Genomic DNA, 12,010 nt, shown 5'->3' on the forward strand with positions numbered 1-12,010 from the left:
CAGTACAAGACCTATTTGTACTAACAAGAGAAGATATTCATGATATACTAAAAGAAAAAAGAAACTGCAAAAAATAAGTTTTTAAAATTGTTTTTTAAAAATTGCATACATGTGTGCACAAAGAAAACTTGCCTCTGAAGACTCTAAACCACACTGTCAGCCATGGTTGCCAGGGAATAAGGGGGCTACTGGAGACTAAGGCAGGGGAGCTGGTGGGAGCCAGTGAGTTCTTGTCTTTTTATCTTCAGATACTTCTATACTTCCATACATCTTTTCAACATGCAGTCTTCTTTTTCTTTTTTTTACTTTTAAGTTTCACACTACCGTACTTTGAGATAGCACATTTAAAGCAACTTTAATTCTGTCCTATAGATAGATTTGCTAATTACATTGACCACCAGTAGTAGGTCATACCTTTGTTTCACCAACTGTCAACACCAGAACGGTCTACGATAGAAAGGATAATGCCTGTAATAACAAAATTATCTCCCTAGGATAACTGCACAAACTGATTGCTAATGCAAGCCCAATTACAAGGACTATGACCCTCGACAGAGAAACAAAATGAAGAGAGATGTGACATGAGGCCTCCATCAAACAACTCCAACTGTCACTCACTGCTAGATTTGGAACACGTTATGTGTACAAGAATAAATCTCCAGGTTCTTACCAAGAACAAAATGGAATAAAAAATGATACGGTTACTTTTTTTTAAAAGTATAGCTGGCTTCCCTGTTGGTGCAGTGGTTGAGACTCTGCCTGCCGATGCAGGGGACACGGGTTCGTGCCCCGGTCTGGGAAGATCCCACATGCCACGAAGCAGCTGGGCCCGTGAGCCATGGCCGCTGAGCCTGCGCGTCCGCAGCCTGTGCTCCGCAACGGGAGAGGCCACAACAGTGAAAGGCCCGCATACCGCAAAAAAAAAAAAAAGTATAGCTGATTTACAGTATTATATTAGTTTTAGGTGTACAGCATAGTGGTTCAGTATTTTTACAGATTACACTCCGTCAAAGGTTATTATAAGATAATGGCTATAAATTTTCTGTGCTATATACAATATATCCCTGTTGCTTATCTATTTTATACACAGTAGTTTATATCTCTTAATCTCATACCCCTAATTTACCCCTCCCTTCCTTCTCTCACCCCTCTGGTAACACTAATTTGTTTTCTGTGTCCGTAAGTCTGTTTCTGTTTTGCTACATACATTTGTTTTTATTATTTTTTAGATTCCACATATCAGTGATATCATATAGTATTTGTCCTTCCCTGTCTGACTTATTTCACTGAGCATAATAGTCTCTAGGTCCATCCATGTTGCTACAAGTGGCAAAATTTCATTCTTTTATATGGCCAAGTAGTATTCCACTGCATTTATATACCACTTCTTAACTATTTGTCAGTTGATGAACACTTGGGTTGCTTCCACATCTTGGCTATTCTAGATAAATAGTGCTGCTATGAACACTGGGGTGCAAGTATCTTTTAGAATTACTGTTTTCATTTTTACTGCATAAATATTCAGGAGTGGATCATATGTTAATTCTATTTTTTTTTTAATATTTATTTATTTAGGCTGTGCTGGGTCTTAGCTCCGGCATGAAGGATCTTTTTTAGTTGCGGCATGTGGACTCTTAGTTGTGGCATACATGTGGGATCTAGTTCCCTGACCAGGGATTGAACCCAGGCCCCCTGTATTGGGAGTGTGAAGTCTTAGCCACTGGACCACCAGGGAAGTCCTGTTACTTCTATTTTTGTGTTTTTTTTTTTTTTTGGAGGAACCTCCATACTGTTTTCCACAGTGGTTGCAATAATTTACATTCCCACCATCAGTGTATGAGGGTCCCCTTTTCTCCACATCCTCTCCAACATTTGTTATTTGTAGACTTTTTGATGACTGTCACTCTGACAGGAGTGAGGTGATATCTCATTGTTGTTTTAATTTGCATTTCTCTAATAATTAGTGATGTTGACCATCTTTTCATGTGTCTATTAGCCATCTGTATGTCTTCTTTGAAAAAAATGTCTATTCAGGTCTTTGCCCATTTTTTGATTGGGTTATTTTTTTTTGATATTGAGTTGCATGAGCTGTTTGTATATTTTAGATATTAATCCCTTGTCGGTCATGTCATTTGCAAATATTTTCTCCCATTCTGTAGGCTGTCTTATCGTTTTGTCAATGGTTTCCTTTGCTGTGCAAAAGCTTCGAAGTTTAATTAGGTCCTAGCTGTTTATTTTTGCTTTTATTTCTTTTGACTTAGAAGACAGATCCAAAAAAATATTGCCATGATTTATGTCAAGGAGTGTTCTGCCTATATTCTCTTCTAGAAGTTTTATGGTTTCAAGGGCTTACATTTAAGTCTTTAATCCATTTTGAATTTATTTTTGTTTATGGTGGGAGGAAATGTTCTAATCTCTGTTTCACATGTGGCTGTCCAGCTTTCCCAGAACCACATGTTGAAGAGACTGTCTTTTCTCCATTGTATATTCTTGCCCCTTTTGTTGCAGATTAATTGACCATAGGTGTGTGAATTTATTTCTGGGCTCTCTATTCTGTTCCACTGACCTGTGTGTCTGGTTTCTGTACCAGTACCATGCTGTTTTGATTACTGTAGCTTTGTAGTATAGTTTGAAGTGTGGGAGGGTGATAGCTCCAGCTTTGTTCTTTTCTCTCAAGATTGCTTTGGCAATTCTGGGTCTTTTGCGGTTCCATATGAATTTTAGGATTTTTTGTCCTAGTTTTGTGGAAAATGTCATGGGTATTTTGATAGAGATTCCATCAAATCTGTAGATTGCTTTGGGTGGTATAGCCATTTTAACAATATTAATTCTTCCAATTCAAGAGCATGAGATATCTTTCCATTTCTTTGTATCATCTTCAATTTTCTTCATCAGTGTTTTATTGTTTTCAGAGTATAGGTCTTTCACCTACTTGGTTAAGTTTATTCCTAAGTATTTTACTCTTTTTGATGCAATTTTTAACAGGTCTTTTTTCTACATTCTTTTTCTGATATTTCATTGTTAGTGTATAGAAATGCAACAGATTTCTGTATATTAACCTTGCATCCTACAACTTTACTGAATTCATTTACCAGTTTTTGGGTGAAAACTTTAGGGCTTTCTCTGCAAATAATGACAGTTTTACTTCTTCCCTTTCAATCTGGATGCCTGTTATTTGGTTTTCTTGTCTGATTGCTGTGGCTAGGTCTTCCAATACTGTGTCAAATAGAAGTGGTGAGAGTGGGCATCCTTGTCTTGTTCCTGAATTTGGAAGAAAGGCTTTCAGCTTTTCACCACTGAGTATGATTTTAGCTATGGGTTTCTCATAAATGGCCTTTACTACATAATAAAGGACACTGTTACTTTTTGTTTAACAAACTGTGAGTGCCCATTACTTTTTTTTAATTTTTAAATTTTTATTTATTTACTTATTTTTGGAGTATAGTTGCTTCCACAATGTTGTGTTGGCTTCTACTGCACAGCAAAAGGAATCAGTCATACATATACATATATCCCCTCCCTTTTGGATTACCCTCCCATTTAGGATACTACGGTTCATTAAGTAGAGTTCCCTCTGCTACACAGTATGTTCCCATCAGTTGTCTATTTTATACATAGTACCAATAGTGTATATCTGTCAATCCCAATCTCCCAGTTCCTCCCAACCTCCCCCTTTCCCCCTTGGTATCCATACAACATTTGTTCTCTAGGTCTGTGTCTCTATCTCTGCTTGGCAAATAAGGTCATCTATGCCATTTTTTAAAACTCCACATATGCGTTAATATATGATATTTGTTTTTCTCTTTCTGACTTACTTCACTCTGTATAACACTCGCTAGGTCCATCCATGTCTCTACAAATAACCCAATTTCATTCCTTTTAATGGCTGAGTAATATTCCTTTGTATATATGTACCACATCTTCTTTATCCATTAATCTGTCGATAGGCATTTAGGTTGCTTCCATGTCCTGGCTATTGTAAGTAGTGCTACTACGAATACCAGGGTGCACGGGTCTTTCTGTATTATGGTTTTCTCTGGGTATATGCGCAGTAGTGGGATTGCTGGGTCGTATAGTAGTTCCATTTTTAGGATTTGAAGGAATCTCCATACTGTTTTCCATAGTGGCTGTATCACTTTACATTCCCACCAACAGTGTAAGAGGGTTCCCTTTTCTCCACACCCTCTCCAGCATTTATTGTTTATAGATTTTTTGATGATGGCCATTCTGACTGGTGTGAGGTGATGCCTCATTGTAGTTTTGATTTGCATTTCTCTAATAATTAGTGATGTTGAGCATCTTTTCATGTGCCTCTTGGCCATCTGTATGTCTTCTTTGGAGAAATGTCTACTTATAGGTCTTCTGCCCATTTTTGGATTGGGTTGTTTGCTTTTTGATATTGAGCTGCATGAGCTGCTTGTAAATTTTGGAGCTTAATCCTTTGCCCGTTGCTTCATTTGCAAATATTTTCTCCCATTCTGAGGGTTGTCTTTTTGTCTTGTCTATGGTTTCCTTTGCTGTGCAAAAGCTTTTAAGTTTCATTAGGTCCTATTTGTTTATTTTTGTTTTTATTTTCATTACTCTAGGAGGTGGGTCAAAAAAGATCTTGCTGTGATTTGTGTCGAAGAGTGTTCTGCCTATGTTTTCATCTAAGAGTTTTACAGTGTCTGGCCTTACATTTAGGTCTTTAATCCATTTTCAGTTTATTTTTTGTGTATGGTGTTAGGAAGTGTTCTACTTTCATTCTTTTACATGTAGCTGTCCAGTTTTCCCAGCACCACTTATTGAAGAGACTGTCATTTCTCCACTGTGTATTTTTGCCTCCTTTGTCATAGATTAGGTGACCACAGGCGTGCGGATTTATCTCTGGGCTTTCTATCCTGTTCCATTGATCTATATTTCTGTTTTTGTGCCAGTACTATACTGCCTTGATTACTGTAGCTTTGTAGTATAGTCTGAAGTCAGGGAGCCTGATTCCTCCAGCTCCATTTTTCTTTCTCAAGAATGCTTTGGCTATTGGGGTCTTTTGTGTTTCCATACAAATTGTAAAAATTTTTTGTTCTAGTTCTGTGAAAAATGCCGTTGGTAATTTGATAGGTATTGCTTTGAATCTGCAGACTGTTTGGATAGAACAGTCATTTTCAAAATATTGATTCTTCCAGAGCTTCCCCAGTGGTGCAGTGGTTGAGAGTCCGCCTGCCGGTGCAGGGAACACGAGTTCGATCCCTGGTCCGGGGGGATCCCACACGCCATGGGGTGGCTGGGTCCATGCGCCACAACTACTGAGCCTGCACTCTAGAGCTCGCAAGCCACAACTGCTGTGCCCGCGCACCACAACTACTGAGGCTGCATGCCATGACTGCTGGGGCCCGCGTGCCTAGAGCCCATGCTCTGCAGCAGGAGGGGCCACGGCGGTGGGAGGCCTGCGCACCGCAACCAGAGAAAGCCCACGTGCAGCAAAAAAGACCCGGTGCAGCCAAAAATGAATAAATAAAATAAATTTTAAAAATATATATTGATTCTTCCAATCCAAGAACATGGTATATCTCTCCATCTGTTTGTGTTGTCTTTGATTTCTTTCATCAGTATCTTATAGTTTTCTGCATACAGGTCTTTTGCCCCCTTAGTTAAGGTTTATTCCTTGGTATTTTATTCTTTTTGTTGCTATGGTAAATGGGATTGTTTCCTTAATTTCTTTCTCTGATCTTCCGTTGTTAGTACATAGGAATGCAAGAGATTTCTGTGTATTAATTTTGTATCATGCAACTTTACTAAATTCATTGATTAGCTCTAGTAGTTTTCTGGTGGCATCTTTAGGACTTTTCTATGTATAGTATCATGTCATCTGCAAACAGTGACAGTTTTACTTCTTCATTTCCAATTTGGATTCCTTTTATTTCATTTACTTCTCTGATTGCCGTGGCTAGGCCTTCCAAAACTATGTTGAATAATAGTGGCAAGAGTGGACACCCTTGTCTTGTTCCTGATCTTAGAGGAAATGCTTTCAGTTTTTCACCATTGAGAATGATGTTTGCTGTGGGTTTGTCATATATGGCCTTTATTATGTTGAGGTAGTTTCCCTCTATGCCCACTTTCTGGAGAGTTTATATCATAAAAGGGTGTTGAATTTTGTCAAAAGCTTTTTCTGCATCTATTGAGATGATCATATGGTTTTTATTCTTCAATTTGTTAATATGGTATATCACATTGATTTGCATATATTGAAGAATCCTTGCATCCCTGGGATAAATCCCACTTGACCATGGTGTATGACCCTCTTAACGTGTTGTTGGATTTAACGTGTTGCTAGTATTTTGTTGAGGATTTTTGCATCTATGCTCATCGGTGATATTGGCCTGTAGTTTTCCTTTTTGTGACATCTTTGTCTGGTTTTGGTGATGGTGATGGTGATGGTGGCCTCGTAGAATGAACTGGGGAGTGTTCCTTCCTCTGCAGTTTTTTGGAAGAGTTTGAGAAGGACAGGTGTTAGCTCTTCTCTAAATGTCTGATAGACTTCACCTGTGAAGCCATCTGGTCCTGGGCTTTTTTGGGGGGGCTGCGTTGGGTCTTCGTTGCTGCACGAGGGCCTTCTTCTAGTTGCGGCAAGCGGAGGCTACTCTTTGTTGCAGTGTGCAGGCTTCTTATTGCAGTGTGTGGGCTTCTCACTGCGGTGGCATCTCTTGTTGCAGAGCACGGGCTCTAGGCGCGCGAGCTTCAGTAGTTGTGGCACACAGCCTGAGTAGTTGTGGCTCACAGGCTCTAGAGAGCAGGCTCAGTAGTTGTGGCGCACGGGCTTAGTTGCTCCGCGCCATGGGGGATCTTCCCAGACCAGGTCTCAAACCCGTGTCCTCTGTACTGGCAGGCAGATTCTTAACACTGCACCCCCAGGGAAGTCCCAGTGTGCCCATTACTTTCTTAAATATTGTCCTTAGGGAGGCTGGCAAAATACACAGGTCATAGTTTCAGCCCTGATGGAGCTTATAATCAAGTAAACATAAGCTATACAACAGACATGGGATGGCTGAATAGATTTGCTTGTTTGGTAATATCTGGAAGAGACTGAATAGACATATATATGATGGCTGGGACACAGAAGCATTCGAAGGCTAAATTAAGCAGGACAGGCAAGCATGAATGGAATTTACAGTGGTAGTTTTATAAGAACCATCCTCAAACAAATTGAAATGTCTGATGAAAGAACAACACTCAAATGCACACTTGGGTAGAACTACAAGAGGTACATCTTTGGAGTATGGATCCTAGGTGCCTCCTGTGTCTCTGTAAAAAATACAATCACCAAAGAGTCACAGAATTGGGAGTGGAAAACATCTTAGATGTCATGTGTCCACCCTCACCTGACATGAATACAACTGACCCTTAAACAACTGGGTTTGAATTACATGGGTCCACTTAGACGGACTTTTTTTTTCAATAGTAAATACTACAGTACTACATAATCCCCAGTTGAATCCACAGACATGGAACTGCAGATACAGAAGAACTGTGGGCATGAGGAACCACAGGTATAGAGGACCGCAGGTACCCAGGACCGAATGACTGTAAGTTACACGTGGAATTTCAACTGTGCAGACGGTTGATGCCCCTAACCCCCAAGTTGCTCCTGGGTCAACTTTACATCCCTTCTACATCTGGCTAACTGAGATGGTATCACTGGACACATGACACTGAAGTGAGGGATGAATCTAGCCTACTTTTGGGATTGACTCAAGCTCTGGGAGTAGAAGGGCCACAGAAATGACACCCTTTCCCTCTGTTCCAAGCAGAGACCAATGCCACAGTTTCCACTCCATCTGTCCCTTTTTGTTGTAGTTTGCCCAGTACAGGCTATCCCATAGGGAGGTCACTAAAAGAAAGAGCAAAAGGAAAAAAGTAGAAGAGGAGGAAATATGTGCCAGACAGTCAGAGCACAGCAAGCTGACCTACAACTCTATTATCATCCATCCCCCAATTGGTTTCTTCCCTCTTCTTTTTAACTATGACCACTTACGGGTACCCCAACATAAGGTAAACTCTCTCTTTTCTTTAATATTTTACACATGTATATATTATATGACTAAAATTTTTCCAACGCTGCTAGAGAAGATTATGAGCATTTTAAATATGAGGAAAAAAAATGAGTCTCACCCAGGGTCACATAGGTAATACACAGAAGAGACAATGCTGTACTCTAGGCCTCCAGGTTTCAAATTCAATGTTCTGTCCCTACACCACAATTTACTAATTTATAATGCACTCCTTTAATAAGAAGCATAAAAGACCAAAAAAGGCTAAGTTGAATTAATCAAGAGAGTTGGGTTAGCACTAAGAAATCAGTAAATTTCCAAATAAATACTTAGCAAAGACAATAGCTTTTTCTTAACAATATGGAAGCTAGAAAGTTTTTTGGGTTTGTTTTGTTTTGTTTTGTTTTTTGCGGTATGCGGGCCTCTCACTGTTGTGGCCTCTCCCATTGCAGAGCACAGGCTCCAGACGTGCAGGCTCAGCGGCCATGGCTCACGGGCCCAAGCGCTCCGCAGCATGTGGGATCTTCCCGGCACGAACCCATGTCCCCTGCATCGGCAGGCGGACTCTCAACCACTGCGCCACCAGGGAAGCCCATAAGTCTTATTTTAATATAAAACCAAGACAAACAATTTTGCTTATCAATGCAAAACTACAACTGGCAATCTCCTTGGAGGGCCATTAACATTAACTATCTTATACCCACTTTTTAGCATATAGTGATTGATTTAATCTAATCATAATTATGCAGGACATTTTATGAAAACAAAATGAAATGTAAAAAACTGACAAGGACTGAACTATTATGATGACTACTTCTATATTCCGACTACTTTCACTCAACCTGTGATCCTGGATAAGTCACTAACCCATTCTCCTTGGCTTCTTAGTCTAGAAACTATTACAATTATAAATTTGCAATATGTAGCTTACAAGGAAATTTTGAGAAACAATATGCCTGAAATAGACTTGAAAAAGCTTTTAATTCCTCAGCATAAAATTCTTTTAAAAATAAAATATTTCAAAATAGTAAGTAAAGCAACTAATAGAATTTTAAGAAGCATTAGGACAAGTTCACAAGGAAAAGGAAAAACCTACTGTTATCAACATAGTTTGTATTTACTTAAAAATTATATTATGAATTTCCCTTGTAAAGGATTTAGATAAGCTAAACCTCATTCTGTTTAAGATATATATAGATACCTATTAAGATAGATACCTATAGATACCTATTAAGATAATCTAATCTAAATCCTATCCTAACCCTATTTATCTAGCAAGGTAAAAGTGATGCTTTTCCTTAGAGAAACATGAACTCTTCCCAACATTCATGTTCAAGACATTTTTCTCAAAGAAAAAATATACCCTCGAAACCATACAAGGAAATACTGCTTTTAAAATGAGTTAGAAAACACTTAATGTACAGATGTTTGGAGGCAGGTGGGACCATGTAGTCAAATAACTGCAAAACATTTTAAATCCCACCCCCTACTAAGTCATCAATCTAAGAGTTAAAATAAGACCCTCCAGGGAGCAGATTTCCCATTTCAACACTTAAGGTCATGGCCTGCTTTCTACCTCTCTTCTTTTTTTGCCACTTGTCACACTAGAATGGAAGGCAGGAAGGCAGCTTGTGTAATTGGCCCATTTCCAGGCTAGGAGCAAATCTTATGATAAATTAAGTGGAGAGAAAGCTGGCAGGATAAACTTCTCAAGTTCACTGCTTTCGTGAAGCTGTTCTCATGCAAAAGTTATTTGAAAATCACATTGAGTCTAAAGCTAACCTGCATTCTGCCCTTGATATTTCCTTAGACATCTTTTTCTTCTAATTTTAGAAAGTCTGAGAGAAATATAATGTCATGTGAACACTTTCTCACATCCAAGTTTAGTTTAGATTGTTTCATTAGTCCCACTATTTTGACACAGAAATGCATTTTAAAAGCTTTTAGATAAGAAACTTTGGGGGCTGCTATCCTTCAAAACAAGGAAGACAAATGCAGAACAAACACCTTACTGTTGATGTGGACCTCTGGTTAAACTAAAACTCAGAGAACAAAATGACCAAATGGAATATATGAATTTTAAAAAAAGGAAAAAGAGAGAGTGCATAAAAGTTTGAAGAAATGGTATATGCTATTCTTCTGCCTTCAATGAGCGATTTAATAGGAAGCCACAAATAGGCTCCTGAGAAATCTCTGAGATGACTGTTAGCTGGCCTGAATTTTCACAAGGTAACATGATTGAGACAGATGATACGACAGAGCAGAAGCCTGCTTAAAAAGTCCTTGAATGCATGTGCTTTTGGTGGGTCCAGGGTACTTCTGTGGCAGACTTGTTTACAATCCTGTTACTCAACACTGGCAGACTCTACCAAGTAAAATGCTTTACACACCTTATAACAGCTACTTTAATAAAGCTGAGACTGACATGGAGAGCACTAGAAGAAATATGTCTATGTGGATTTTCCCCTGACATAAAAGACATATTAAAAGTATCATAAGATACCAGGAGACTTGTAAAAGAATGTTCACAGCAGCTCTGTTCAAAACAGGGTTCATCAACAGTGGGAGAGACAAATAAATTGTGGTGTCCCCATACCTAGAATACTCTATAGAGTATGTGCTGTCGAATAAGGTAGCCACTAGCCATGTGGCTATTGAACACTTGCAATGTGGCTAGAGCTTGATGTGAGATGTGCTGTAAGTGTAAAACAGACAACAGATTTTCAAAGACTTAATATGGAAAAGAAGTGCAATATATCAATATTTTTGTTGAATTGATGAATGTTGGTATGACATGAATATATTGAATTAATTTTTTAGATATATTGAGATAAATAAAACATTATTAACATTAATTTTACTTGCTTCTTTTTAAGTGAAGCTAACAAGATATTTTAACTTATACATGTAGCTCACACTGTACTTCTATTGGTATTTCTGGTGCTGCTTTAGAGCAATGAAAATGAATGAACTAATGGTATGTGAAACAATATGAATAAATCATATAAACATGATTTTGAATGAAAGAAGTCAGATACATAACGTTTAAAATCAGATAAGACTAAACCAGTGTTTAGTGATGTTAACGTTAAAACACAAAGCACCAAAGAAGTGATTACCATAAAAAATCAGGCAATGATTACCATGGGAAACAGAAAGGAGCCTATGACTGACTGGAAGGGGACATGTGGAACCCTCCAAAGTGCCGAGAGTCATCTATTTCTTGGCCTGGATGTTGGTTCACTTTGTTAATCTACACATACATATTCTATGCACTTTTCTGTGTTATAACTCACAATTTTAAAAGTTTTTAAGAAATGATCTCAAACTGCTTTCCTTAAACATTTATATTTGCTACATCAAGTAAGGACTTTGAAGAAAACCTAAAAGGATAGGGTTGAGTGACTGACTGGTCCCATATTTCAACTATATGTTGACAGTTGATACATGTGTTTACAAATAAGTGAGATAACAAGTTCAGTGTATAAAAGACTTAAAAGAAACCCTTTTTGAGATTTCTTACACACAATAATAATCATATCCTAAACTCTCTCTATATAAATTCTCATCTTTTTCTAAGAATAAGTTACTTTCTTAATATGAGGCATCATATCAGAAACGTACTGCCTTGGAAAATAAATTTTTTAAGAAAATGAAAAAAATTCTGAATATGCGCAAGTCAGTTTACTGACAACAGCTGACAAAGGTGAATTTGTGTTTACTATAACTGATACCTAGTATTTGATGAAATTTTACAAAACATAAACATATAAGAGCCAAGCTTTAACAAACGAGAAATTTTTCTGAGCAGAAAAGACTTGGTATCTAGTAGAAGGTACAAAACATTTCAAAAGAAATGTTTTAGGATGCAAAACTAAATTTAAACCTTCAGCTACCTAAGAGCAATGTTGATGATCTAATTCATATTTAATTCATTTTCATGCAAAAGAATTAAATTTATAAATGAAAAATAATCCAGAGAAGCA

At 38.0% G+C, this 12,010-nt stretch overlaps 1 protein-coding gene across 1 annotated transcript in view; it reads right to left on the reverse strand.

The window, feature by feature from the left end:
• ZSWIM6 (zinc finger SWIM-type containing 6) overlaps nt 1-12,010 on the reverse strand; it is a 203,193-nt gene that overhangs the window by 62,831 nt on the left and 128,352 nt on the right. The gene's annotated exons all lie outside the window — the stretch shown is intronic.

Source organism: Delphinus delphis, chromosome 3 (assembly GCF_949987515.2).
Source record: "Delphinus delphis chromosome 3, mDelDel1.2, whole genome shotgun sequence".
In the NCBI taxonomy this organism is placed as follows: Eukaryota; Metazoa; Chordata; class Mammalia; order Artiodactyla; family Delphinidae; genus Delphinus; species Delphinus delphis.